Source organism: Pseudorca crassidens, chromosome 4 (genome assembly GCF_039906515.1).
Source record: "Pseudorca crassidens isolate mPseCra1 chromosome 4, mPseCra1.hap1, whole genome shotgun sequence".
NCBI classification, from domain to species: Eukaryota; Metazoa; Chordata; class Mammalia; order Artiodactyla; family Delphinidae; genus Pseudorca; species Pseudorca crassidens.
Window position 1 is genome coordinate 110792539 of NC_090299.1, and position 27256 is coordinate 110819794.

Sequence of the window (27256 nt, forward strand, 5' to 3'; positions counted from 1 at the left end):
AGAAAAGACTCTGTACAGTATATCCTAACTAATTCAATTAATTAGGAAAATTTTCCCCGAGAAGTATTAATAATGTGACATTGTTAACAGATAGGCATGGGCATTTAGAAGCTAGTTATGAAAAAAGAATGCAAATATGTACAGATCCTTTTTAATACAAAAAATATTTACGGAATGATTTGAATTATTTTAAACGTTTCTAAATTTAAATCTTCCCAAGTTGAAAGGTGTTTTACTAAGAAGGACAAATGCCATCTCGAGAATATTTATGATCAGAGATTTCTGACCCAGCCTGAGACCCGGGGCAACAATCACCAAAAGTAATTCTTCTAATTGCCCTAACTAACTAACTACTCTTTCACATGTAGCCAAAATCTCCAAAGATGGTGAAAACTTGCCAAACACAAACTATACTCATTTGTTCAGATTGCTATGACACAGCACCATAAACTGGCTAGCTTATAAACAACAAACATTTATTTTTCACGATTCTGGGAGGATTGGTGAGAGCCCACTTACGACATGGCTGCCCTTCTGCTGTAAACTCACAGCGTGGAAGGGGCGAGAGATCTCTCTGTGGCCTCCCAGATGGGATAGAGGTACCGAACCCATTTATGAGGGCTCTGATCTCATGACATAAGCACCTCCGAAAGACCCCCATCTCCTAATACCCTCACCTTGGTGGCGAGGATTTCAACATATGCATTTTGGGGAGACACAAACATTTGGACCATAGCACAGACAGACAAAAATGGCAGAGCCAAGAGTTGAAATTTCAGGTGTCTAACTTCAAAGCCTGTGCTTTTTTCAATATATAATATTTTCCAGTAAATCAGAGTTTGATGACATGTCAGACATGAAAATGAGATAGAGAGAAGGAACAGTTTAGAATCGTTTGGCATTTACAAAATACCTGCTTTTCATGATCTTAAAATTTTTGTGGTTAATCAAAAAGTGAAGGTCACATTAATAAGGTACTAGATGCGGTCAGACAAAAGTCAGTATCAGGTAATACATACAAACAGCATGTATGACGTTCCATCCAGGGAAGACCATTTCCATCATCATCACCATCAATTATTGAAGAACCTACTGGATGACAAAGCAGGTGTTATACTAAGGAATTAACCCAAGCATTTGAAACAGTAAATTTGATACTCCAAAGATCTTATTTCTTGAGTTAACTACAATTAACTGGAAAGCTCAAATGTGTTGACAGTATGTTAGTGTGAAACAATTAAGATATGCATCTTTGTCAAGCAAATTTCCTCCTCACTTCCATGCATTGGAAGCCAAATGCATGATTAGTACAGATTTGTTCAAAGGGTATAAAGTGGCAAAAATGCTGAACTAGTAACTGTATATATTGAAATTAAATGACAAATACTTGCTCTTTCACCTTGAATATTTACAGTAATATTTTGTTTCCTCTATGAGAGTCTTACTGCATGTAATAGAAAAGAAAATAAAAATGTCTTGAAATACAAGAGAATCTGATAAGGTCATTTGTAACATTTCTGAAAAGCTTTGAAATGCGGTCTTTAAAAAAATGCAAGTTTTAAAAAATGTCATCTATCAACATTTATTTCAGATTTATTCCAGCACAGATCAATACCTGATATAACTAAAGCATTGTTTTTCTCAATGCAAATGAAAAAAAAAAAAAAAAAGGAGCTTCAGTTAAAACAAGCCACATAGACCCAAATTTGAGATTCTCATAATTTTTGTCAAGTTCTACTAGAAAGTCTAAAAGTTTTGTTTGGACTTCTAGCTGGACTGGGAGTATAGAGAACTTTGCATTTAGGCACAATATTCCTAGTTACCTTTTTGCCCAAAGCTAAGGTTATCGCTTTCGTAATGAGTATTAATACTTCCTGTAAAGCAATCTGCTTTACCACCTGTTGTTGAAAATATTCCATTTTCTTTCACAGTTGCTAGAAGATTCCTCTGCTTACATTTTGATTTCACACAGCTTCTGTGAGCCTTTCATTAGAAAGAAATCAATTCTGTAGCTCAATTAATAGAAAATGTTTGTTTATATTCTAAACAATCTGATCAGGAGTGGTTGAAAGGAGAGCTAAGTGATTCAAAAGAGGGAAATAGAATATGCAGTTTCGAAGCTACCACTGGCCGAAAGCCAAATATATTCCAGGGCTGCTCAGTGACCAGCAAGACACAAATTGATCTTGGTTGTAGTCATAGAGGGCAGGCAGGTGCTTTTGACCCCAAACAGTTGCATTTCTTGGCCTCCTCTGTTCTGGCAGTGTCATCTGTAAGGCCAGGTAGCAGAAGAGCCTGTAGGACTAAACTCTTTGCTGTAACTGACTTGATTCATCTGGTGGGGGAAGCTGGCCCTTTGCTGGATTTCAGCAAACAATTGCTGTGGCACCATCTTTTATAAGCATAACACTCAAGAGAAAATACATATTAAATTTCGAAAGGCTGTTCTTGGGTCTCTAATCTCCATACTTTTCTTTGAAGATCATGCTTTCCATGAATATAATGGAGCATCATGAGAAGTTAAATAATATAAATATTGAATTATAAATTCTTATTAGGAAATGAAATGATGTGACTAAATTTTTAGTTTTGGAGAAATATTTTCTGTTTTAACTGAAAAATAAAAAGTGTACATTTAGGAAAGAGGTATAGAATAGACCCCATCTCAAAATTCATACCAATTTTTAGGAGACACAGAGAAATTAAAACCCACGGCTAAGCCTACATAATTACAAATGCCCATTTAATCACATGAATTCAGCCAACAAAGTAAATTCCATAAAAATCAATAAAAGTCTCTTTAGTTTTCTTTTCAGTCACATAGATGAGATAAACAGTTGATTAGTTGAGGATATTTTTAAATGGCCTTTTAAATAAATATCTGTTGTTCTTTTATTTAATCACAAAAGTAATACATGCTTATTATGGAAATTTTATAAAATATGAAAAGATCCAAAGTACAAAATAAAATTATCCATAAAGCTATTGTTCAAGTATAATCATCATTATGTTTTTATTGTATGTCTTTTGGATTTTTCTATGCATAAATTATATGTATGTTTACAAAAATATTGGGTTAAAATTGTATGCATCATTTTGTGACTTGTTTTCCCCCTCAATATTATACACAGTTTTCCTTTATTCTACTACATTTAATCTCTTATGACTGATATGTAAATTGTTGTCAGTGTTTTTTTAATATAAATACAGCTGCAATAAATGTCTTTGCAAATAAATTTGTATATCTACTTTCCATTATCTCATTAGGGAAATATTAGCACTGGAATTCTAAGATAAACACTTAGCCTTGTAGAAACATTGAAATAAATTATACTCTTACAAATGTGATAATAAGGCTAGTTTGACGACGCCCTAGCTAACACTGGGTGTTATCAACCACCTGTCTTCATATGTAGACAGAGCACAATCTAACAAGTGCAGGAGATGGACAAGTAGATATATTTCCTTGTAAATGGTCCAGAGATTTCCCCTGAGTTTCCTTTATACTCAATTATAATATGAGTCAGAACCAAGTCTTCAAAAGCAGGACAAAGGGACTAAATTGACAAGAATTTGGGCCACCATGTCCATAACTTTCCTGTTGACTCATTTGTTCCTGCACACTCATGTGCCTTAGCTCTGAGGCTGCCTTTGTTTCAAGTTACTCAGTAAATCACAAAAGTCAAATCAGCAACAAAAGAAGTGAGTTGGAACACAGTACAGTGGTTGGCGCTTGTATCCCTGCAAGTTCAATGTTTTATTAAAGTATATTTGTCTATTTATCCATGAGACTAAAAAGCTGTGATTTGTTCCATCTTTTGTTACCCACAACAAAATCAGTATATTGAAAACAAACAAAACCAAATTAGTTTCCTAAGAAAATTCCAAAGGAATTACACTATCACAGGCATCAACAGTGTTTTCTATAAAGAACCAGATAGTAAATATTTTAGGCCTTGCCAGCCATATGGTCTCTGGCACAATTATTCAACTCTGCCCTTGTAGTATGAAAACAGTAATAGACAATATGTAAGCAGATGAGCGTGGTTGTGTTCCAATAAAACTTTATTTACAAAAATAGGCCGCTGGCTGGATTGGACCCTGAGGCTGTACCCTCAGGCAGACCCTCAGTCTGCCAACCCCTGCTCCATCTTACTATTTGATTGTAAAGAAAAAATACACCAAGGAATGTTTGTATAATTATCTTCCTGAAATGAAATCATTGTTTATATGAAGTGAAATCATTCTTTGCATTAAGATATAATTTTTATTAAACATCTGTTTAGTGTGAGGGATCACATGAGCCCCTGACATTCTAAGAAAGGGCCATAGAAGGGACAAGTCAAAGAAAAGGGCTGAAGGTGAAAGGGTCTCCACAGGGTGCCCTTTGCCTCACCCAAATAAAACTTAATACTGAAACTCTTCTAAAGTATCTTAGAGCTTATAAATCTTCATAGTTAGGAACAACGCTAGACCCCAAAGCAAAAACAGAGCTCTGCTCGGTGAAAAGGGACAGCTCTACCATCACCAGTGAAGAGCGGCCATTATCATCTTGATCACTGAGTATTAGTATTGGCAGTTTTGTTGCACATTATCGATTATTTTGGTGCTTATTTGGAGATAATTTTCAAACATTAGCTATCATGGCTAGTAAGAGTAAATAACAAAGGAGTGACGGAACGGCTTGAAAGTGCTTGCGAGAGGCCTGAGATGACAAAAGAAATGTTCAAATGTAAAGTCAGAACGAATACACAGTTCTTTTATAAAACCACTTAATATAGCTGTCAGATTGTATACACTTTTATAGTGTCACTTTGGCTCTATGAATAAAAGGACTTATGTATCAATGAACTAACATGCTCAAAAGTTCAGAAGAGACTTTGTATTCTTTTCCTTCATGACACAAACCTTTCTGCCAAAGAATTTTGGCTTCTGTTGCAGATTAATTATGGCCACAAATCCTTTGACACTTTTACTGAGAGATGGGCTCTGTACTCTCTCAGATTCTCTGACTAAAAGAGTACAATGAAAGCCCCCTTTCTCAGTTTTCAGGCCTAGGTCTCAGGAGCCTACCATTTTCATTTTCTGTTTCTTGTAACACTACACTTGGAACCATGAATGGCTGAGTAAGAAGTCCAGTTACCCTGCTGGAGAGTAGGAAATCCAACTATCTTGGGACACAGAGAGGCCCCAAGACCACATGAAGAGGAATAGGGGCCCAGCTGAGCCCAGCCCTGCAGCCATCCCATCAAGGCATCAGCCATGTAGGCAAAGCCATCTTGGACGCTCAGGACCAATTCAGTGGCCAGAATGTTAGCAGAAGAATCACCCAGCTAAATCCTTTCCAAATTCCTGACTCACAAAATTGTGAGATATAATAAACGTTTTGTTGTTTTAATCCACTAAGTTTTGGTGTACTTTGTAATGCAGCAATAGGTAACTTGAGTAGCATACACGAATGACAAACAACAAGAGATACTTATATGCATCCTAGCAATTAATTACTTTGCGTTTCTCTCTTTTATTTTCCGGTTACTTTCAATAAAATACACATCCCCGGTTTTGCACCTCTGGGTGTCGTCATCTGAAAGTTCTGTTTCACTTCCTAAACAATGACCTTCACCAAGAAATATCTAAGATCACTGTTGACACATAATTACCAATAAAAAAATTACTTTTTAAAAATTTAAAATCTGGGGAGATTGGTTCAAGATGGTGGAGTAGAAGGACGTGCTCTCACTCCCTCTTGCAAGAACACTGGAATCACAGCTAACTGCTGAACAATCATTGACAGGAAGACACTGGAACTCACCAAAAAAGATACCCCATATCCAAAGACAAAGGAGAAGCCACAATGAGATGGTAGGAGGGGCGCAATGAAAATAAAATCAAATCCCATAACTGTTGGGTGGGAGACCCACAAACTGGAGAACACTTATACCACAGAAGTCCACCCACTGGAGTGAAGGTTCTGAGCCCCACATCAGGCTTCCCAACCTGGGGGTCCAGCAATGGGAGGAGGAATTCCTAGAGAATCAGATTTTGAAGGCTAGCGGGATTTGATTGCAGGACTTTGACAGGACTGGGGGAAACAGAGACTCCACTCTTGGATGGGCACACACAAAGTAATGTGCGCATCAGGACCCAGGGGAAGGAGCAGTGACCCCATAGAGACTGAACCAGACCTATTTGCTAGTGTTGGGGGGTCTCCTGCAGAGGCGGGGGGTGGCTCTGTCTCACCATGAGGACAAGGACACTGGCAGCAGAAGTTCTGGGAAGTACTCCTTGGCATGAGCCCTCCCAGAGTCCACCATTAGCCCCACCAAACAGCCCAGGTAGGCTCTAGTGTTGGGTTGACTCAGGCCAAACAACCAACAGGGCGGGGACACAGCCCCACCCATCAGCAGGCAAGCAGATTAAAGTTTTACTGAGCTCTGCCCACAAGAGCAAAACCAAGCTCTACCCACCACCAGTCCCTCCCATCAGGAAACTGGAACAAGCCTCTTAGATAACCTCATCCACCAGAAGGCAGATAGCAGAAGCAAGAAGAACTGCAATCCTGCAGCCTGTGGAACAAAAACCACATTCACAGAAACATAGACAAGATGAAGAGGCAGAGGGCCATGTACCAGATGAAGGAACAAGATAAAACCCCAGAAAAACAATTAAATGAAGTGGAGATAGGCAACCCTCCAGAAAAAGATTCAGAATAATTATAGTGAAGATGATACAGGAGCTCAGAAAAAGAATGGAGGCAAAGGTCGAGAAGTTGCAAGAAATGTTTCACAAAGATCTAGAAGAATTAAAGAACAAACAAACAGAGATGAACAATACAATAATTGAAATGAAAAATACACTAGACGGAATCAATAGCAGAAGAACTGAGGCAGTACAACGGATAAGTGGCCTGGAAGACAGAATGGTGGAATTCACTGCTGCAGAACAGAATAAAGAAAAAAGAATGAAAAGAAATGAAGGCAGTTGAAGAGACCTCTGGGACAACATTTGCATTATAGGGGTCCCAGAAGGAGAAGAGAGATAGAAAGGACCTGAGAAAATATTTGAAGAGATTATAGTCGAAAACTTCCCTAATATGGGAAAGGAAATAGCCACCCAAGTCCAGGAAGTGCAGAGTCCCATACAGGATAAACCCAAGGAGAAACATGCCTAGACACATAGTAATCAAATTGGTAAAAATTAAAGACGAAGAGAATTATTGAAAGCAGCAAGGGAAAAATGACAAATAACATACAAGGGAACTCTCATAAGGTTAACAGCTGATTTCTCAGCAGAAACTCTACAAGCCAGAATGGAGAGGCATGATATACTTATCGTGTTGTAAGGGAAAATCCTATAACCAAGGTTACTCTACCCAGCAAGGATCTCATTCAGATTCGATGGAGAAATCAAAAGCTTTGCAGACAAGCAAAAGCTAAGAGAATTCAGCACCACAAAACCAGCTCTGCAACAAATGCTAAAGGAACTTCTCTAAGTCGGAAACACAAGAGAAGAAAAGGACTTACAAAAACAAACCCAAAACAATTAATAAAATGGTAATAGGAACATACATATAGATAATTACCTTAAACGTGAATGGATTAAATGCTCCAAACAAAAGGCACACTCTTGCTGAATGGATACAAAAACAAGACCCATATATATGCTGTCTACAAGAGACCCACTTCAGACCTAGGGACACATACAGACTGAAAGTGAGGGGATGGAAAAATATATTCCATGAAAATGGAAATCAAAAGAAAGCTGGAGTAGCAATTCTCATATCAGATAAAATAGACTTTAAAATAAAGAATGTTACAAGAGACAAGGAAGGACACTACATAATGATCAAGGGATCAATCCAAGAAGAAGACATAACAATTATAAATATATATGCACCCAACATAGGAGCAACTCAGTACATAAGGCAACTGCTAACAGCTATAAAATAGGAAATTGACAGTAACACAATAATAGTGGGGGACTTTAACACCTCACTTACACCAATGAACAGATCATCCAAACAGAAAATTAATAAGGAAACACAAGCTTTAAATGACACAATAGATCAAACAGATTTAATTGATGTTTATAGGACATTCCATCCAAAAACAGCAGATTACACTTCTCAAGTGCACACAGAACATTCTCTAGGATAGATCACATCTTGGATCACAAATCAAGCCTCAGTAAATTTAAGAAAATTGAAATCATATCAAGCATCTTTTCTGACCACAATGCTATGAGATAAGAAATCAATTACAGGGAAAAGAATGTAAAAAAAAAACAAACACATGGAGGCTAAACAATATGTTACTAAATAACCAAGAGATCCCTGAAGAAATCAAAGGAAATCAAAAAATACCTAGAGACAAATGACAATGAAAACATGACAATCCAAAACCTATGAGATGCAGCAAAAGCAGTTCTAAGAGGGAAGTTTATAGTTATACAAGCCTACCTCAAGAAACAAGAAAAATCTCAAATAAACAATCTAGCCTTACACCTAAAGGAACTAGAGAAAGGAGAACAAACAAAACCCAAAGTTAGCAGAAGGAAAGAAATCATAAAGATCAGAGCAGAAATAAATGAAATAGAAACAAAGGAAATGATAGCAAAGATCAATAAAACTAAAGGCTGATTCTTTGAGAAGATAAACAAAATTGATAAACCACTAGCAAGTCTCATCAAGAAAAAGAGGGAGAGGACTCAAAATAAATAAAATTAGAAATGAAAAAGGAGAAGTTACAACAGACACTGCAGAAATACAAAGCATCCTAAGAGACTTCTACGAGCAACTCTATGCCAGTAAACTGGACAACCTGGAAGAAATGGACAAATTCTTAGAAAGGTATAACCTCCCAAGACTGAATCAGGAGGAAATAGAAAATATGAACAGACCAATCACATGTAATGAAATTGAAACTGTGATTAAAAATCTTCAAAGAAACAAAAGTCCAGGACCAGATGGCTTCATAGGTGAATTCTATTAAACATTTAGAGAAGAGCTAACATCCATCCTTCTCAAACTCTTCCAAAAAATTGCAGACGAAGGAACACTCCCAAACTCATTCTATGAGGCCACCATCACCCTGATACCAAAACCAGACAAAGATACTACAAAAAAAGAAAATTACAGACCAACATCACTGATGAATATAGATGCAAAAATCCTCAACAAAATACTAGCAAGCAGAAGCCAACAACACATTAAAAGGATCATACACCATGATCAAGTAGGATTCATCCCAGGAATGCAAGAATTCTTCAATATATGCAAATCAATCAATGTGATACACCATATTAACAAATTGAAGAATAAAAACCATGTGATCATCTCAATAGATGCAGAAAAAGCTTTTGACAAAATTCAACACCATTTATGATAAAAACTCTCCAGAAAGTGGTCATAGAGGGAACCGACCTCAAAATAATAATGGCCATTTATGACAAACCCACAGCAAACATCATTCTCAATGGTGAAAAACTGAAAGCATTTCCTCTAAGATCAGGAAATAGACAAGGATGTCCACTCTCACCACTATTATTCAACATAGTTTTGGAAGTCCTAGCCACGGCAATCAGAGAAGAAAAAGAAATAAAAGGAATACAAATTAGAAATGAAGAAGTAAAACTGTCACCGTTTGCAGATGACATGTTACTACACATAGAGAATCCTAAAGATGCCACCAGAAAACTACTAGAGTTAATCAATGAATTTGGTAAGGTTGCAGGATACAAAATTGATGCCCAGAAATCTCTTGCGTTCCTATACACTAATGATGAAAAATCTGACAGAGAAATTAAGGAAACACTCCCATTTATCACTGCAACAAAAAGAATAAAATACCTAGGAATAAACCTACCTAGGGAAAAAAAAAACTGTATGCAGAAAACTATAAGACACTGATGAAAGAAATTAAAGATGATACCAACAGATAGAGAGATATACCATGTTCTTGGATTGGAAGAATCAATATTGTGAAAATGACTCTACTACCCAAAGCAATCTACAAATTCAATGCAATCCCTATCAAATTACCAATGGCATTTTTTACAGAACTAGAACAAAAAATCTTAAAATTTCTATGGAGACACAAAAGACCCAGAATAGCCAAAGCCGTCTTGAGGGAAAAAAACAGAGCTGGAAGAATCAGGCTCCCTGACTTCAAAGCTACAGTAATCAAGACAATATGGTACTGGCAGAAAAACAGAAATGTAGATCAATGGAACAAGATAGAAAGCCCAGAGATAAACCCACGCACATATGGTCAACTATTCTATGACAAAGGAGGCAAGGATATACAGTGGAGAAAAGACAGTCTCTTCAATAAGTAGTGCTGGGAAAACTGGACAGCTACATGTTAAAGAATGAAATTAGAACACTCCCTACCACCACACACAAAAAAAACCTCAAAATGGATTAAAGACCTAAGTGTAAGACCAGACACTATAAAACTCTTAGAGGAAAACATAGGAAGAACACTCTTTGACATAAATCACAGCAAGATCTTTTGTGATCCACCTCCTAGAGTAATGGAAATAAAAACAAATGGGACCTAGTGAAACTTAAAAGCTTTTACACAGCAAAGGAAACCATAAACAAGACAAAAAGAGAACCCTCAGAATGGGAGAAAATATTTGCAAACGAATCAAAGGACAAAGGATTAATCTCCAAAATATATAAACAGCTCATGCAGCACAATATTATAAAAACAAACAACCCAATCCAAAAATGGGCAGAAGACCTAAATAGACATTTCTCCAAAGAAGACATACAGAAGGCCAAGAAGCACATGAAAAGCTGCTCAACATCACTAATTATTAGAGAAATGCAAATCAAAACTACAATGAGGTATCACCTCACACCAGTCAGAATGGGCATCCTCAGAAAATCTACAAGCAACAAATGCTGGAGAGGGTGTGGAGAAAAGGGAACCCTCTTGCACTGTTGGTGGGAATGTAAATTGATACATCCACTGTGGAGAACAGAATGGAGGTTCCTTAAAAAATGAAAAATAGAACTACCATATGACCCAGCAATCCCACTACTGGGCATATACCCAGAGAGGACCATAATTCAAAAAGACACATGCACCTCAGTGTTCATTGCAGCACTATTTACAATAGCCAGGTCATAGAAGCAACCTAAATGCCTGACTGATGAATGGGTAAAGAAGATGTGGTACATATACACAATGAAATATTACTCAGCCATAAAAAGGAATGAAATTGGTCATTTGTAGAGACGTGGATGGATCCAGAGACTGTCATACAGAGTGAAGTAAGTTAGAAAGAGAAAAACAAATATTGTATATTAATGCATATATGTGGAACCTAGAAAAATGGTACAGATGAACTGGTTTGCAGGGTAGAAATTGAGACATAGATGTAGTGTCTTTCCCCCCTTGGTGTCCACAGATGTATGGACACCAAGGGTGGAAAGCGGCGGGGGGATGGGTGTGGTAGTGGGATGAATTGGGAGATTGGGATTGACATGTACACACTGATGTGTATAAAATGGATGACTAGTAAGAACCTGCTGTATTAAAAAAATAAATAAAATTAAATTAAAAAAAATTTAAATCTGCCACAGAACCAGTGTGATTTGGCAGACAGATCTTAAAAATAAGCAATGGAGCAAACAGTTTAATATAGTAATTAATTTCATAGCCAAACCCAACTTAATCACCATAGCCAATGATTTCCAATCCTAGTTTTAAAGCATGCCGGCATCATTAATAGATTCAAACAATCACACAATTCTCTTTAATATCTCAAAAAAAATCATTTTCTTTCATTCCCTTTAGAATAAAAATATAAAACATGTCAAACAGCAGGAATCTGGGTAAAGGGTAAATGGTATGATTCATGCATAAATAAACTTCTTCAGAATGTAGAATATGTGCCATAAGAATATGTAAATACTTGTTTATATACGATTTTTGTATCCCCATTTGGTATTGCCATCTATATAATTCTACAGCAACATTCTATTCTCTTAGGTAAAGAGCCAGGAAGTTTGTTGCATCTCTGTAACCACCTCTCTTATGGTCTCACAAGATGTACCAGTTAACTCATGGGAAAAAAAAATTTTTTTTATCATGAAGAGAAAGGATAGTTTATGAATGAGAATTCTTTTCTATAGAAATTACTTTCTAACATAGGCTGATGTGGCACGGTATTTCTCAAAGAGGTATATAGGATTTGAACACCTCATGATATTAACATGTATTAATTGAATTAAAAAGTGCCTTTGCAAATAAGGTCAGGAAAATTTAGGAAGGAAATTGTTAAACACGTTTCCTTTTCAGAATTTTCTGGGAAACTTTAATGTACTAAGCTCTATGAACCTCTAAGGGATCCCATGGTGTGCTGAATCAAACATAGATGACTGTGGCATCCTTTTTTGGAAAAGCATTTTGGGGAATGAGTGTGGACTGAAACACACTTTGGGAAATACTGGCAGAGTGGAAAGATCTGGAACTTGGAGCCCAAAGGCCTCGGTTATAATCTTGATCTTCTATTTACTGGCTGAGCAAGTCATTTACCCACTGTTAGTGTCAGTCTCATCTTATGTAAAAGGATGATTATGCATGCAACTTACTGGTACTCCACAGAGTTCTTATGGGAAATAAATGAGAAATTTTAAGTAAAACTTACTAATTCAATGCCTGCCATACAGCAGGCCCTCCTGATCAAATGCTGGAGGATGATTGTCTTTGTATGACAACATCTTTAGGTTTTTTAAGGTACTGGTGAGAATTCTAGTGCTGATTTCTTATCAAGTTCAAACATTTACCCTACTTGGATGAGCCTAGATCCAGTTCTCCAAAAATGAACCCCTGCAGCCTCACAACATCTCATGGCAATGACCACAGAACATGATATATTGTCTGCTGACCTGAAGGTCAACTTGGTTTTGTTGTCAAACCCATCTGACAGATAGGCAACTAAGCTCAGAGATTCTAAGTTAATTTCTCAAGAAAATATAAAATGGAGATGAAACCTATCTTACAGCAGAGGGCTAGTATCAGAAATTCAGAACATGGTTCATCTCTTTGACCCTTTGTTTCCTCACTTATAAATAAAAACAATAATTGCCCCATAGGATTATTTTGAGAAATTTGATATTATGTATGGTAAGTACATTGTGTGGTGTAGGATATAATATACAGTTAATAAACTGGCATCAAAAAGATTTTTCATAGAATTATATAATATTGAAATTAAAAGATCTCTTATAGACCACCTAATCCAATTCCTTCCTTTCTAGAATTAAAAAAAAAAAAGCTCAGAGGGATGAAGGAATTTAGCCAAGGTCATACTGTTCTTAATGGCAATGCCAGGCAGGAAGTAATAGCTTTCTCCAAATATTCAAAGAAGGAGAATAGATTGGTCCTGTATGACCCCAGGGGATAAAATCGGTGTGAAAGCCAGTGCAACATGAAGAAGACATGTCTAAAAATCTCTGTTCCCCTGTTGAAATGGGTTGCCTCGGGCTGCGCTTCCCCCCTATTATGTACTGAAGCTAGCTCTAGGAAGATGAATCAGGCCAGATGTACAGTGATCACTCTCTGGGGTGTATGCATTGAAGATTAATCATATGCATTGTGGCTTGGCCACAATCGTGACTTGGCACATGGTTGACACATTACCTAAGATGGGCCCAGTCCTATGACAGAGCCAGCTCTGGAACTTCTACTTTACAAGAATATAGGAGCCACAATCTCATTGGAAGAAAGGACTCAAAGCTGTAATTTCTCAGCACTTTGCATAAGACTGAGACTATACCAAGTATCCATATCAAAGAGTAGGGTTTCAAGGAGATTAGAGGGAGACTAAATGCCTTTAACCCAGTTGGCATTGCCACTGGGTATATATAGAAGTCTGGTTCGACTCTGCTGGATGATTAACCACAATTTTAGAATCTGTAATTTTCTGTTATCTGTACCAACAGCCTTTTTATGTGGATAATTGAAAATTGGCTGCAATTATGAGATCTGACCACTCAAGACAAACTCGTTGAGCATCACTCTTGAGAAATAATGTGGATTGAGATATTCCACCCACTAGACAACCCAAGTAATGTTTGCTCATGATGAAAGAATGTGCTGTCAATCACAGTACCCCCAACCAAAAACAACAACAAAGAAAGTCCTCTCTTAGAAGCAATCTGAGTGAAACAGGACTGATAGCAGCAACAAAAGAGAAGTGAGAGGTGATTTGAGGAAGTAAGATAAAGTTCAAGTAAAGGCTGGGATATTTCAGTGGAACCTATTAAAAGGGGAACTCCAAGATATGCCTTGCATTTGCTCAGATCTGGACCTGAGTTTGCATATTTTATGATTTCAGAGTATGTTCTGAATAAAACAGCAAATATACTTAGTATGAGTGGTTAATGAGGCCAGCAGTAGAGTGGGCACATCCTGTTACAGTGCACATAATAATACAAAGCTAACATTAACCAAGCGCTTACCGTGGGCAGGCACTGTGCTAAAACGTTTCACATGAGTTAACTTGTTCAGTCCTCCTAACAGGCTTGTGATGTCAGTACTATTCTTAACCCATTTTCAGGAAACTGAAATTTAGAGAGATTAACTACTTTCCACAGCTGACAAGTGTCTAACCTCAGGTTTGAATCAATGTCTTCTGACCCCAGACCCATACTCTTCACTATTGTACTATAGTGCACTGTAGGCTATACTGTCATTTACCCCTGTGACATCTGAAATGAAATCCAGTCTTGTTGCATTAGAGCTGCTGATTTTGTTCCTGAAGAAGCCCATCATTTACCACCTCGAGTGGCCAGCCTTTGGGGAATGATGTGCCTCATTCATGTCAATCCTTGGAAAAAACCTACCCCAGATAAGTTCTTTTCACATCAAGGTCATCAGAGATCAAAGATCTACTAAGGATGATAAGTTTGATCAGGAGAAGTGGCATAAATTGAAATATAATCAGGAAAACTTTCTGACCATTATTTCACTTACATTGATAGTTAAGGAGTGGCCCACGGGTGTTGCTGAGGAATCCACTCAAAGGCCCAGCCTATCTGTGGCAGCTCTAACTTTCCTCAACATAAAGAAGGTTGGGTACAAGACCAGCCATATACATGTATAAAGCAGGTGAACTTTCAGGATGCTGAAAAGGGCGCCTGCACCTACCTTGTTTTCCTCCAGAATTGCCAACTGGTCTGAAATTCTCACCACTACTACCACTAATTTGGATAAAGCCCCCTGTCTTAGAACATAAATATGTTCTTGAAAAGGTGAATACATTTATACATCAGCATTCACTATAGACCAACCAGTGAGCTGTAGTGTTAGAAAAGAGAACTGGGCTTCAAGGGAATGAGACCACGGTAGGTAAAATTTGATGAATAAGACAATTGGAAAGTCACCACGGTGGTTTCCAAACACAGGTCTGCAGATAGAAGTTGGTCCACGGTGAAGTTTTCATTAATTTATGGTGAAACATGAGCAACAAGGACAATGTAGTAACTTTTTAAATTAAAATTGTAAATTCTGAGATGATGTTCTTTTTGGATGGTACTATGTCATTTCTTTTATAAAGTGATAGTGATAGTAGACGAAGGTTGTGTTTTTTTCCTTAATGTCTTTACTTAGCAAAATAAAAAGCTAGCAACTTTTCGTTCATCTTTAATGTGTACATGCACATGTGCTAAGTACTTCACATTCGATATTTTATTTATCTTCACAATGACCATATGAAGAATATCCTGTGATAATCCCTATTTTATGGATGAGGAATCTCAGGCCTGGAGGATAAATAACTTACCCAATGTAATATAGCTACTGAGTGGCAGAACTGTGATGTATCCTCCTTACTCTTCCAATTTAGGGTAGGGATATTGAGGCCTTTATGGGAGGTATGGGTGCTAAAAACAGAGAGAGAAATGTTAGAGGAACTGAAGTACAGAAGATAAATTTCACCTACTTAATTTTACCATAGGCTCCCTAGAACTTTGCTTCCAAAAATATTTCCCCTTATAGTCAACATTTATAAACTAACATCATAAAATCCTACAGGGCTAAGCAAAAAGAGCCTTAAGGTTTAACTTCTTATTTTTAATAAATGAGGAAACTTAGAGGTAGTGTCTGACTTAAAATTCTAAATACTTGCATTGCACTAGCACTCAGAAGTGTTTATTTAAAGCAAAAGATATAACATAGCTGTTATTGCTACATGTAGAAAAAGAAAATAGACAAAAGAAAATGCAGCCTGATCAAATCAGCAAGGTATCTGAATGTGATAAACTCTAGCTCAGCCAACTCAATCATCCATCCCAAATGAAGCGCAGTAAATAGGAAAAAAAGACTCCAAAATACAGCTAATTTCAACTCAGTGCTTTGTACATAGTAAGCACTCAGCAAACAGTCAAGTACTAAAAAGACTGAATGAGTCCCTGATTTTATATTACTCTTCATAACATGGGCAACATGCATCTTTTCTTGTTCTAGAAATGAACATTGAAGACCTGTGAAGACGCTTAACCATGAAATAACTCTTACAAGGCTACGTTTTAATCAACTAAGTCTTGCCACTGACTAGATGTGAAATGAAAATGTGCAAATATGTTAATATAGACATACATAATGCATGCAGTGATTAACTCTTAAGAATGAGTATCATTCATTTGGCATTTTTCCAAACTCTCAACATTTGAAAACATTTTACATTACTGTGCCTTTTTGCCACCAGGGAGCCCAGCTAAGTCCAGAATCGTGCTAACTTCAGGGAGGGAGGTAGAATTCTTAACAACCACAATAACCTTGGCAGGCAGCTCTCTTATGCATGCTCTGGAGCACACTACCAAGAATTAGAATAAAGAATAAAGGATGTGCTCAGCATTTCCAAGTACTTATGTACCCCTAATTGGCATCTCCTGTTGACTATGGGACAAATGAGTGAGGAGTCATTTAAATTACTTTTTTGGAGGGTGAGGGTAACTGAAACAGAATAGTGTTTTGTGGACTCAGCCCTAAGCTTCAGGAATCCCATTATAACTCATATCTCTAAGCCAAATTGCTAAAGAAGTCCATGTAATGCTTTTGAAAGGCAGGCATTGAGGTGGGGACCCCTCGTCTACCCTGTAGATCAAGATACAACCTATTACAGTGGGAACTCAGGTACCACACTGAGGCACTTCCCACCATGGCTTGGGTTTGTATGAGAAACATGATCAAATGGAATTTGATTCCTGAAAATGTATAGAGACAGGTAATTTTCAAGATGCCTCTTCACTAGGGATGAAACTAGGACTTGGAATTGTGGGTGATGACCAGCATAGTTCACAGGCTCCTCTGAATATGGGGCCAAGGGATTCCTCACTTAAACCCCTGTCCCACATTTCACTCATCCCCTCAAATGGTTGAGGCATTTGGCATCATATTCATTTTTATTGGATTTTTTTTCCTCTTGAAAACTTCTAAGCCAAGATCTAATTACATAATCTCATGATACGTCTATCATATAGGGATATCAAGGCTAACACTGTTGGACTGTATGCTAATCAATAAAAACTAGATCTATTTTAAATAAATAAAAAAATAAAGACCGTGTCTTAATTCTCTCTTTGGCCTCCAGTGCACAGTACATGCTTATTCCATAGTGGACATTTCATAAACGTTTACTGCATTGAAAAGAATTCCTATGGTGAGGAATTTTTACCTTGGTCTTTGTTTGGCTGGATGTAATCATTTCTTGGTATTTTGTCATTTGAAATGTTTTGAACCAGTAAGTAGTAATACTGAGTAGCAACATAATAACAACTGATTTATTTAACTTTTAAGCCAGGAAAATTTGCCCACTCAGGGAGCAGAATTCAGTCATACAATCTACCGAGTATTTGCTTACTTTAATGTCAAATTTCAGCTTCTCTTGAAGTATTCATCAAGGGTGATCATCTGAAACTATTCTGAAACTATCGATTCTATAACTTTTGCCCTTTGATAACAATTGACAATTTGTCAATTAAATTTGTCAATTTAATAACAATTTGATACCAATTGATAACCTTGATAACTCAACTTCCCTGTTATCAATGCCTATTCCCTAGAAATAGGTAGAAGGTTTGTGAGCTACCAGTTAGATATTACTATATACATGCAATTACTATTACTCTCAATGGCAATGATTCAACATGCAAAAGTGTTGAAATAAGTTGTATATTGCAAGCAATAAATGACTAACTTTTAAAAGTGATATACTTTAAACATATTCAAATCTAAGACTATCCCAATAACATATATTCTCACTCATTCTCACTGCCATTTGAGTTGCTTTTCGTTAGTGAGAGAGAACAGGGTGGAATTATAGCCAGGTACCAGGAACTACACATAGCACACAAGGTCTCACTGGTCACTGGTTCACTTATGGGAGTGTGTGACACACGTGAATGCCATCAGCCACATGCATCACAGTGGAGAAAAAATTTGCAAATTCTTGTTCTATAGCCATAGTCTTTTTACGAACCCGTGTCCCCTGCATTGGCAGGTGGACTCTCAACCACTGCACCACCAGGGGAGCCTGCTATAGCCATAGTCTTTTACTGAGAATTAAAATTACCTTTGGAAAATTTACATTTAAACATGTTACAGTGTGATTGTTCACCGTTATAAATAAGACAAGAGCTTCCCTGATGAAACTATTTAATAATGCACCTAACTACCTACATTCCTTAGTCTCCTTTTCTGCCTTTATTTTCCTCCATAGGATTTATCTCCATCTGATATACTATATATTTCAATTATCTGTTTCTACCTTCCTTCTAGAATATAAACACTCCTTGAGGACAGGGAGTCTTGTTTTCTACTGCTTCTTCCACCTCTAGAATAGTCCATGAAATATAATTGACACTCAGTAAATATTTGTTGCTTTCATTAAAAGAAAATTTGGGAGTTTCCCTGGTGGCACAGTGGTTAAGAATCCACCTGCCAAAACAGGGGACACGGGTTCAATCCCTGGTCCTGGAAGATCCCACATGCCACGGAGCAATTAAGCCCCTGAGCCACAATTACTGAAGCCCGCGCACCTAGAGCCTGTGCTCCACAACAAGAGAAGCCACTGCAATGAGAAGTCCGTGCATCGCAACGAAGACCCAATGCAGCCAAAAATAAATAAATAAATTTAAATGTTTTTTTAAAAAAAAACAAAAAAGGAAATTCAGATGATGAATAAAGTAAAAACAGCCCTAACAGTCTAAAACACAATAGTTAGTCCAAAAGTAAAAGTAGAGCAGTGATGGAAGAGAAACCATCGAATATAGCGGTTCTTTTCTCTGCCTGACAAATTAGAGAAAGATACAACATTTTTCAAAGGCTTGAATAATATATAAATTCCAAGAGCTTGTGAAGAAAGGAATACTTCTCAAATCAACATCTTTTAAAGGAAAACTAACATTAATTGTCAGATTAGACAGTAATATTAGTAAACAATAGAATAGTAATTCTACTAAATGAAAGTAATAAAACATTCATCTGAACTATAGTGCTAAGAAGGATGAAACTAAGATGAATTCATTTTTATTTATCAGCTAGAAGGTAAAGGATTATAAAGTCTCATTTTATTTCACTAAAGAAAACCGTAAACTTGAATAGTTCTAATGCTAAACATGAATTGGCTAATATGATATATTTGTTTATTTTTAATTAAACTATTTTGTGTAAGTGTGAATTCATATGCAATGGTAAGAAATAATACTGAGAGATCCCATATGGTAACATCTTACAAAACTATAGTACAATATCACTTACTGACATTGATACAGTCAATACATAAAACATTTTCATCACCACAAGGAATCCTCAGTAGCCGTATCTACTTCCATTCTGCCCCCAACCCTCCCCAACTCCTGGGAATCACTAGTACATTCTACATTTCTATAATTTTGTCATTTCAATACTGTTACACACACACACACACATTTCTTTTTCCGGCCATGCTGTGTGGCTTGTGGGATCTCAGTTCCCCAACCAGGGCTTGAACTCAGACCACGGCAGTGAAAGCCCGGAATCCTAACCACTAGGTTACCAAGTAACTCCCAATAATGTTACATAAATGGAATAATTTGTTCTAAGTTCACAGTATGTAATTTTGGGTATCGGCTTTTATTTTCACTCAGCATAATTCTCTGAAGGTTCATATAGGTTGTTGAGTGTATCAGTAGTACCTTCCTTTTTATTTATTTTTTTTTAACATCTTTATTGGAGTATAATTGCTTCACAATGGTCTTCCTTTTTATTAAATAATATTCCATGCCATGGATGTACCATAATTTGTTTAACCTTTCACATGTTAAAGGACATCTTTAACATCTAGTTGTTTCCAGTTTTGGATATTATGTATAAAGCTGCTACAGATATTCATGTACAGGTTTTCATATGAACTTAAGTCTTCAATTCTCTGGGATAATTGCTCAGGAGTGCAAATGCTGGGTTGTATAGTAGCTGCATGTTTAGTTTTTAAAGAAATTGCCACACTGTTTTTCAGAGTGGCTATACCATTTCACATTCCCACCAGTAATGTATGAGTAATTTACTTTCCATGCATTCTTGCCAGCATTTGGTGTTGTCACTATTTTTTAATTGTAGTCATTCTGATAGGTATGTATTGATATCTCATTGTGGTTTAAAATGTGCACTTCCCTGATGGCTCATAAAATTGTATATCTTTTCATGTGTATGCATTCTTACCATGAAATGTCTGTTTCTATCTTTTGCCCATTTTCCAATTAGACTGTTTTGTTTTTCACTATTGAATTTGTAAAGTTCTTTATGTATTCTAGATACTAGTTCTTTATCACATATATGGTTTACAAATATTTTCTTCCAGTCTGGAGCTTATATTTTCATACTCTTAACAGGGCTTTCCACAAGCAAAAGTTTTTAATTTTGACAAAATCTGACTCATCAATTTTTCTTTGATTGATCACGCTTTTGGTGTCAAATCTAAGATCTCTGTGTAGCCCTACATTCCAATTATTTTCTCCTACTTTTTTTCTAAAAGTTTTAGAGTTTTAAGTTTTACATTTGACTACAAGACCATTTTGAGTTAATTGTTGTATATTATGTGAGATTTACCTCCCTGTATGTTCCTTTACTATCCCTTGTTTACAATATAAATGTCTTCAATATTTCCTATGTAAAGCCACAACAGACAGTGTTATAACTTTTGGCTTCCACCAACAATCTTGATTTAGAACCAAGAGGAGGAAAAAAAGCCTATTGTATTTACCTATATTTTTGTTTATCATGTTCTTCTGATGTTCTAAGTTTTCTTTTTTATCATTCCCTTTCTGTTTAGAGAACTTCCTTTAATTATTCTGATAGAGTTCGTTTGTTGATGACAAATTCTCTTAGTTTTCCTTCATCTGAGAATTTCTTGATTTCTCCTTAACTCCTGAAGGGCAATTTTTTGCTGGGTATAGGATTCTGGACTGACAGTTCTTTTCTTTCAGCACTTGAAAGGTCTTATGCTACTTTCTTCTGGGCTCTTATTGTTTCTGATGAGAAATTTGCTGTCATTTGAATTATTTTTCCCTGTAGGTAAAATGTCATTTTCTCTGGCTGCCTTCAAAATTTTTTTGTTATTAGAAGTTTAATTTTACTGTGCTGTGGTGTGGGTTTCTTTGGGTTTATTTAGTTTGGGGTTTGCCAAGCTTCCGGAATTTTATAGATTTCCAAATTTGGGAAGTTTTCATTAATTATTTCTTCAAGTCCTTATTCAGTCTCACTTTCTCCTCTCCTAACGACACAAATGTTATCTTTTGTTTTGGTCCCACCAGTCCCTGAGACTCTGATCTTTTTTTTTTTAATTTAATTTTCCTGTGCTGTTCAGATTAGTAATTTCACTGTTCTATCTTCCAGATCACTAATTCTCTCCTCTGTACCTTACATTCTCCTGTTGAGCCCACCTACTGAGCTTTTTATTTTGGTTATCGTATTTTCCCACAATTTTCTAAAATTACGAATTGGTTCTTCTTTATATCTTCTATATAATTTCTGAGGCTTTGTACATTTTTTTGTTTGTTTCAAGTGTGTTTCTTTAAATTGCTCATTGATTGCTTTTTATCATGGTTGCTTCAAAATCTCTGACAGATAATTTTAACATCTGTGTCATCTTAGTGTTGGCATCTTTTGTCTTTTTTTTTCATATGAGTTTGAGATGCACTTATTCAACTGAGGTTCATTCATTGTGGAACCTCTGAAAGAACAATATCAGTTTCAGTGCTTCCCACTTCTTGGTGTGACAAATAATTTTTAAAAATGAAACCTGAATATTTTTGTATTCTGGAGCTTATTTAAATCTTCTGTGCTCAATAATAGCCACATGTGTCATAGTGGCTATTATATTGGATACAGAACATCTTGAACATCTCAGAACGTCTACTGGACAAGGGTGAACTAGACACTGAACAAAATGGCTCATGATACTACTAAATGTTGATGTAAAATACAGGGGAAGGAAGAAAAATATGAGGAAGATGGGTGAATAAATGACCCTATGAATTACAGGGATAGAAAAGATGTGGATTTATTCACAAGGCAAATCTGCAAAATGGACACCAACCTACTACCATACCATGGACTGAATTTTTAGTGATTCTAGCTGCATGGGTCTGTTCCTAAAAAAAAAAAAGGAATTCCCTTTTTCTATGAGTTGATGTAATTTGGAACAATAAAAGCTAATTGATGTGACAGCTGAGATTAGTGTGTATTTACCCTGACATTGCATGTTATGTTACATTGAGATATATCTGACTTTAGCAAATGTTGGACATATTCATTCAACATCATTTTATTTGATAGAGGAGATACAGCTACATTATAGAATTCAGTTTTTTTAAACAATAAATGAAATGATATAGAGATGACTTTGGCAAGAGAGTACAATTTCAGGGCAGCAAAGCCCAAATAAAGATAAAATATATACAAATAAATGTAAAATGGCTAAAAATCATAAAGATTTCAGAACTAGAGCTTCTTGTTATTTAATTTATTCAACAACTATTTATAAAATGTATGTTATTACAGTTCAAGCATCAGTTTCTCAGCTGAGAAACTGAGCTACAGAGAAGTTGGCTTCATTACTTAATGGGAAAGTAAGGAAAAGAAACCTAGGCCATTTCATACTACATCTAGTTTCTTTCCTATTTATATCATATGGCCATCAAATGTCTTTCATAGTCATACCAGCCACACTGGAGAGTTTTGAAAAAAATATCTTGTACTTTCTGCCTCCACGATTAACTTATAATTTTCCCTCATTAATTCATTCCGCATATATTTACCAAGTGCCTACAATGAGCCAGGAAATTCTAGGCACCAAAGTTCATCAGTGAACCAAACAAAGATCTGTGTTTGAACACTTACATTCTAGTGGAGATAAATAAATAATAAATTAGAAGATGAATATTATGAAAAAAAGAAAAAGTAGTACAGGTTAAAGCGGGGTGAGATGGGAGGTATGAGGCAGATTAAGTCACTCTTGCAGGATCTATTATAACCATCTGATGGATCTCAGCTCTTCTCCAATATTCATCTCAAGTGCCACCTCCTCTATGAGGCCCTCCTTAATACCTTACTTAAAATTTATCTTTCCGCTCTGTTCCTTTAGCACTTCCTATCTCTATTCCAGCACTTAGCATTCTGCCTTGTGTAAGATATGAATGTATCTGTCTTTTCATTAGACTGTAATTCCTGAATAAAGAGAATGTGCCTTATTAATCATATTATCCCTTAAAGAGTCACACATGATGGTTGGCTTAATAAGCATTTGTTGAATAATGAAGTCTAAATTGAATGAACTGACAAAGACCTGGAATGTTTATAAAAGGTAATCCTGATATTAGAATTCAGGAATATAAATTCAGCATGCAGATTTTAAGGCCAGTTCTCTATCCATTCTAATCTTGTTCTGTTCTGCCCATACCTATGTGGCTAGAGAGATAGTATTTAGTTTTGTTGGAGACAGTCTTTATTTTCTGCTCTTGCTGATTTCTAGTAAAAAATACCACATATTCACAAATACCATTTGATTCACTTAACAAAACAAGCAAAATAGTGGCATCATGAGGAACTTAAATTTGTCTTCAGAGCTGTCATGCATTATCCACACAGCCTATTAAATTAACTGTTACACACCAGAATTTAGGCAACTTAACCAACACTATGACCCTTATATAATATCACACTTTTACCTGAGAAAGTAAGATTTATGTGAAATTGTCAATCTTTATTTCTCTTTTGCCAGTGAATAAAAAACACAGAAATCATCAAGCTATATTCTTCTCTATTTCTTTCATGAAATGTACTGCTTTACATGCTCAAGAACCAGTAGGACTTGTTGGTTAAGAAATGTATTTCTTACAGCATAGTAGCATATTATCTTGAAAGTGCTGTTATAAACAATATTTACTACATTCACAGGTACTGAATAAAACATAGCTATGAAATTGATTTTGGTTATACATTCTGTAGGTATTCTAATTGGTAGGTATGAATAAAAGACTTCCCCTAAGCAATCATATAACTAAAAGTACACAAAGTTTTCGCATCTTAATTCTTTAAAAAAAATCAGTTTTAGAATTTAAAGATTTAGTTAGTGCATAATTATAAAGTATTTATAAATTCTTAGTAATTCCGATATATTGAATTGGTTGAATTAGTGATTAATGTTGCTTTTTTGAATAGAGATGTGACGACATGAAATATTAATGAAGGTTCTACTGGAATTGCTAATGATGGATTCTTCTTTTGAAGAAGAACTTAAAACAATTCTCTCTGAAATAAGGGAATGTGTTCGTATTTTTGATATTTTTATTAAACTGAAACATTGATGTTTCCCTTAAAGGTACTTATTTTTATCCAAGATGCACATACAGTATACATTTCAATTAAATTTTATCCCTGTTGTGCAGGGCATTTACTATAAAGGATAATCATTAGAGTTCTCATTATTAGAGAAACAGGGATTGATTATACATTATGATTATTATAGGAAAGTTGATGGGTCATAAGTGAGAAAGGTAACAATGGTGAGTGGACAAGAAATTGTGCAGGCCAGAAGCAGAAGAAATGTAAAAAACGTACAGGATGAGCATGAACACAAGAAACCATGTCTATACCCGCTAAATTCAATGTTTGTTTGGCTTAAAGTTTGGATCTTAAGTCTTATTTCTATTTTCCCATGTGAGTAGTAAAAGGCTGCATGCATGTGTATGTATATATAGGCCTGCAATAAGTGCCTATTTAATTAGTTTATTTACACAGGGACAGCCAAGTTGCTAAAGTAACTCTTTGTCTTTGAGACTGTGTGTAAATGCTCTCAGAACAAGTGATAAATTCAACAAAATTAAAATTGTTATGTAAAATTATTTCAGACAATTTTAATTGTTTAATTTTTTAAGGTTTTGATCATCTATTTGTTGTCATATCAATACTAAAAAGCTCAAAGTTTAAGTGGGCCAAATCTACAGTTGGTTAATCCTCTCTGGTAAAAATATGAGCATTATTATCTCTTACAAAAACTATTTTGCTTAAAATGTATTGTTAGACACATTTTCAAAGACCAAGTGTATTTATGTATTTGTGCAAAATTTGAATTTCGTATCTGTCAATACTAAATGAACATTTTAGTGCAAAGCTGCCTAAACACACACATCAAATTTATAAGTTTAGAGTTTATAAAAATGTGCTTGTTTATAAAAAGGATATAACATGGGGACTCAACAAACGGTATTTCATTTAGATAAAAATGGCAAGAATTTTAATAAAATGTTAACAATGTATAAATTTCTTTTAGCTTTCCTTTTTTTTTTCACTCCTGAATTAAAGTTCTTACTCAGGAGTGCTAATTCCTCTTGCATCTTGTATATGTTCTGACTTGCTACTAGTTTATCAGTAAGCATTAGCTGGGTGTTGTCATGGTAAATGGGAAAAATGTTTTTAATCTGTCCCCATAAGTAGGTGCAGTGCTGTCAGCAGATAAGAGAGAGAACAGAAACAAGGTATCTGTTGAAGTATGAAAAATTAAAAGTTTAAAAAAAGCATACTTATGTTTAAGAATCATTTCCTTGAATATTATATTTAGAGCAACATGTAAATTATGTAATTGAATAAGGTCAACAAACAGCAACTTACAAATATTATAATTTAAGAAGTGGGTACATAAGTATAATTTTCATGTTAGCTTGAAATATGCACTAAGGTGGTGTTTGATCATCACCATGATGAAAATAAATGATAAAAATCGCTATTATATAATATCTGGTCACATTTCATTAAGATTTTTCTGATGAAAGATCTATAATAGGAAGCTCTCTTTTACTTTTAAACAAAAGTACATTCAAATTTATCTTTGTTTACCTAGACTCTGATCAATTGTAACTCTCCCCTCATAGCATCTGTCTTTTATTCCTTTCTGTGAATCCAAAATGCCATTAAAAAGCACATTTCAAAATATCAGTTCAAAGTAGCATTTATTTTCCAGGTACTTTGTTTAATTCCATAAGTATTTAACACCTATAATGTGCCCAATATTGGGCTATGTATGCAATGGAATTACTTTAAAATGATAACTATACATTGTGTATTTTGTTTCACAGTTAAGACTTATATACACTCAGCAATTAAAGGACACAATATGCTAGGCTTTGCATGCAGACAAGTGCTACAATGGTTCAGAGAAATGATGGATTACTATGAAGTGGGGAACTTGGGAAAAAACTTTCTGGAGGAGGTAAGTTGGGAAAGCTGTATATGTCTAAAATGGATGACAAGGAGGGAAAGACAGTGCTCAGAGTCAGGGAAATAGCAAGTGCAAAAAGACAAAGGTGAGATTTTAGCCAGTGGAAAAGAAATCAGCCTCTTGGGGCAGATTTGTTTGTTTCGAGTGGCAGGAACCAGGCTTTCATTATAGCCTCAGGCTTTGCTTTCAGATTTACTTAAGGTTTCAGAGTTTTTACCTCTCATATGCGTTTGTCTTACTGATGATATTACTTATGGCACTCTCTTGCTTAAGCTATCCTGATTTTACCCTTTTAAGTTTTCCATTCCAGAAGCAGAATTTCCTTTCTTATAGTTCCATAAACTGAGCAGTTTCCCACTTGTTGTTTTTGTTTTGTTTTCAACTACCGGCATTTCTTCTCTTTAAGACTGTCTGCAAAGATCCAGCAAGCCACCTAAGTTTAAGTTGTTCAATGTACCTGAGTTCCACAAATGTTTATTAAGCAATT

General features: G+C 35.8%; 1 long non-coding RNA gene across 2 annotated transcripts in view; it reads right to left on the reverse strand.

The window, feature by feature from the left end:
• The window catches only part of LOC137223846 (uncharacterized), a 73171-nt gene that overhangs the window by 38860 nt on the left and 7055 nt on the right, over window positions 1–27256 (reverse strand). The window contains exons 2-3 of one of the 2 annotated variants that reach the window (XR_010943097.1): window positions 15799–15898; window positions 1020–1092 (exon numbers count right to left, since the gene is read on the reverse strand). This is a non-coding gene — a long non-coding RNA (uncharacterized lncRNA). The remainder of the gene's footprint in view (window positions 1–1019; window positions 1093–15798; window positions 15899–27256) is intronic. The other variant, XR_010943098.1, reaches the window with a different exon arrangement.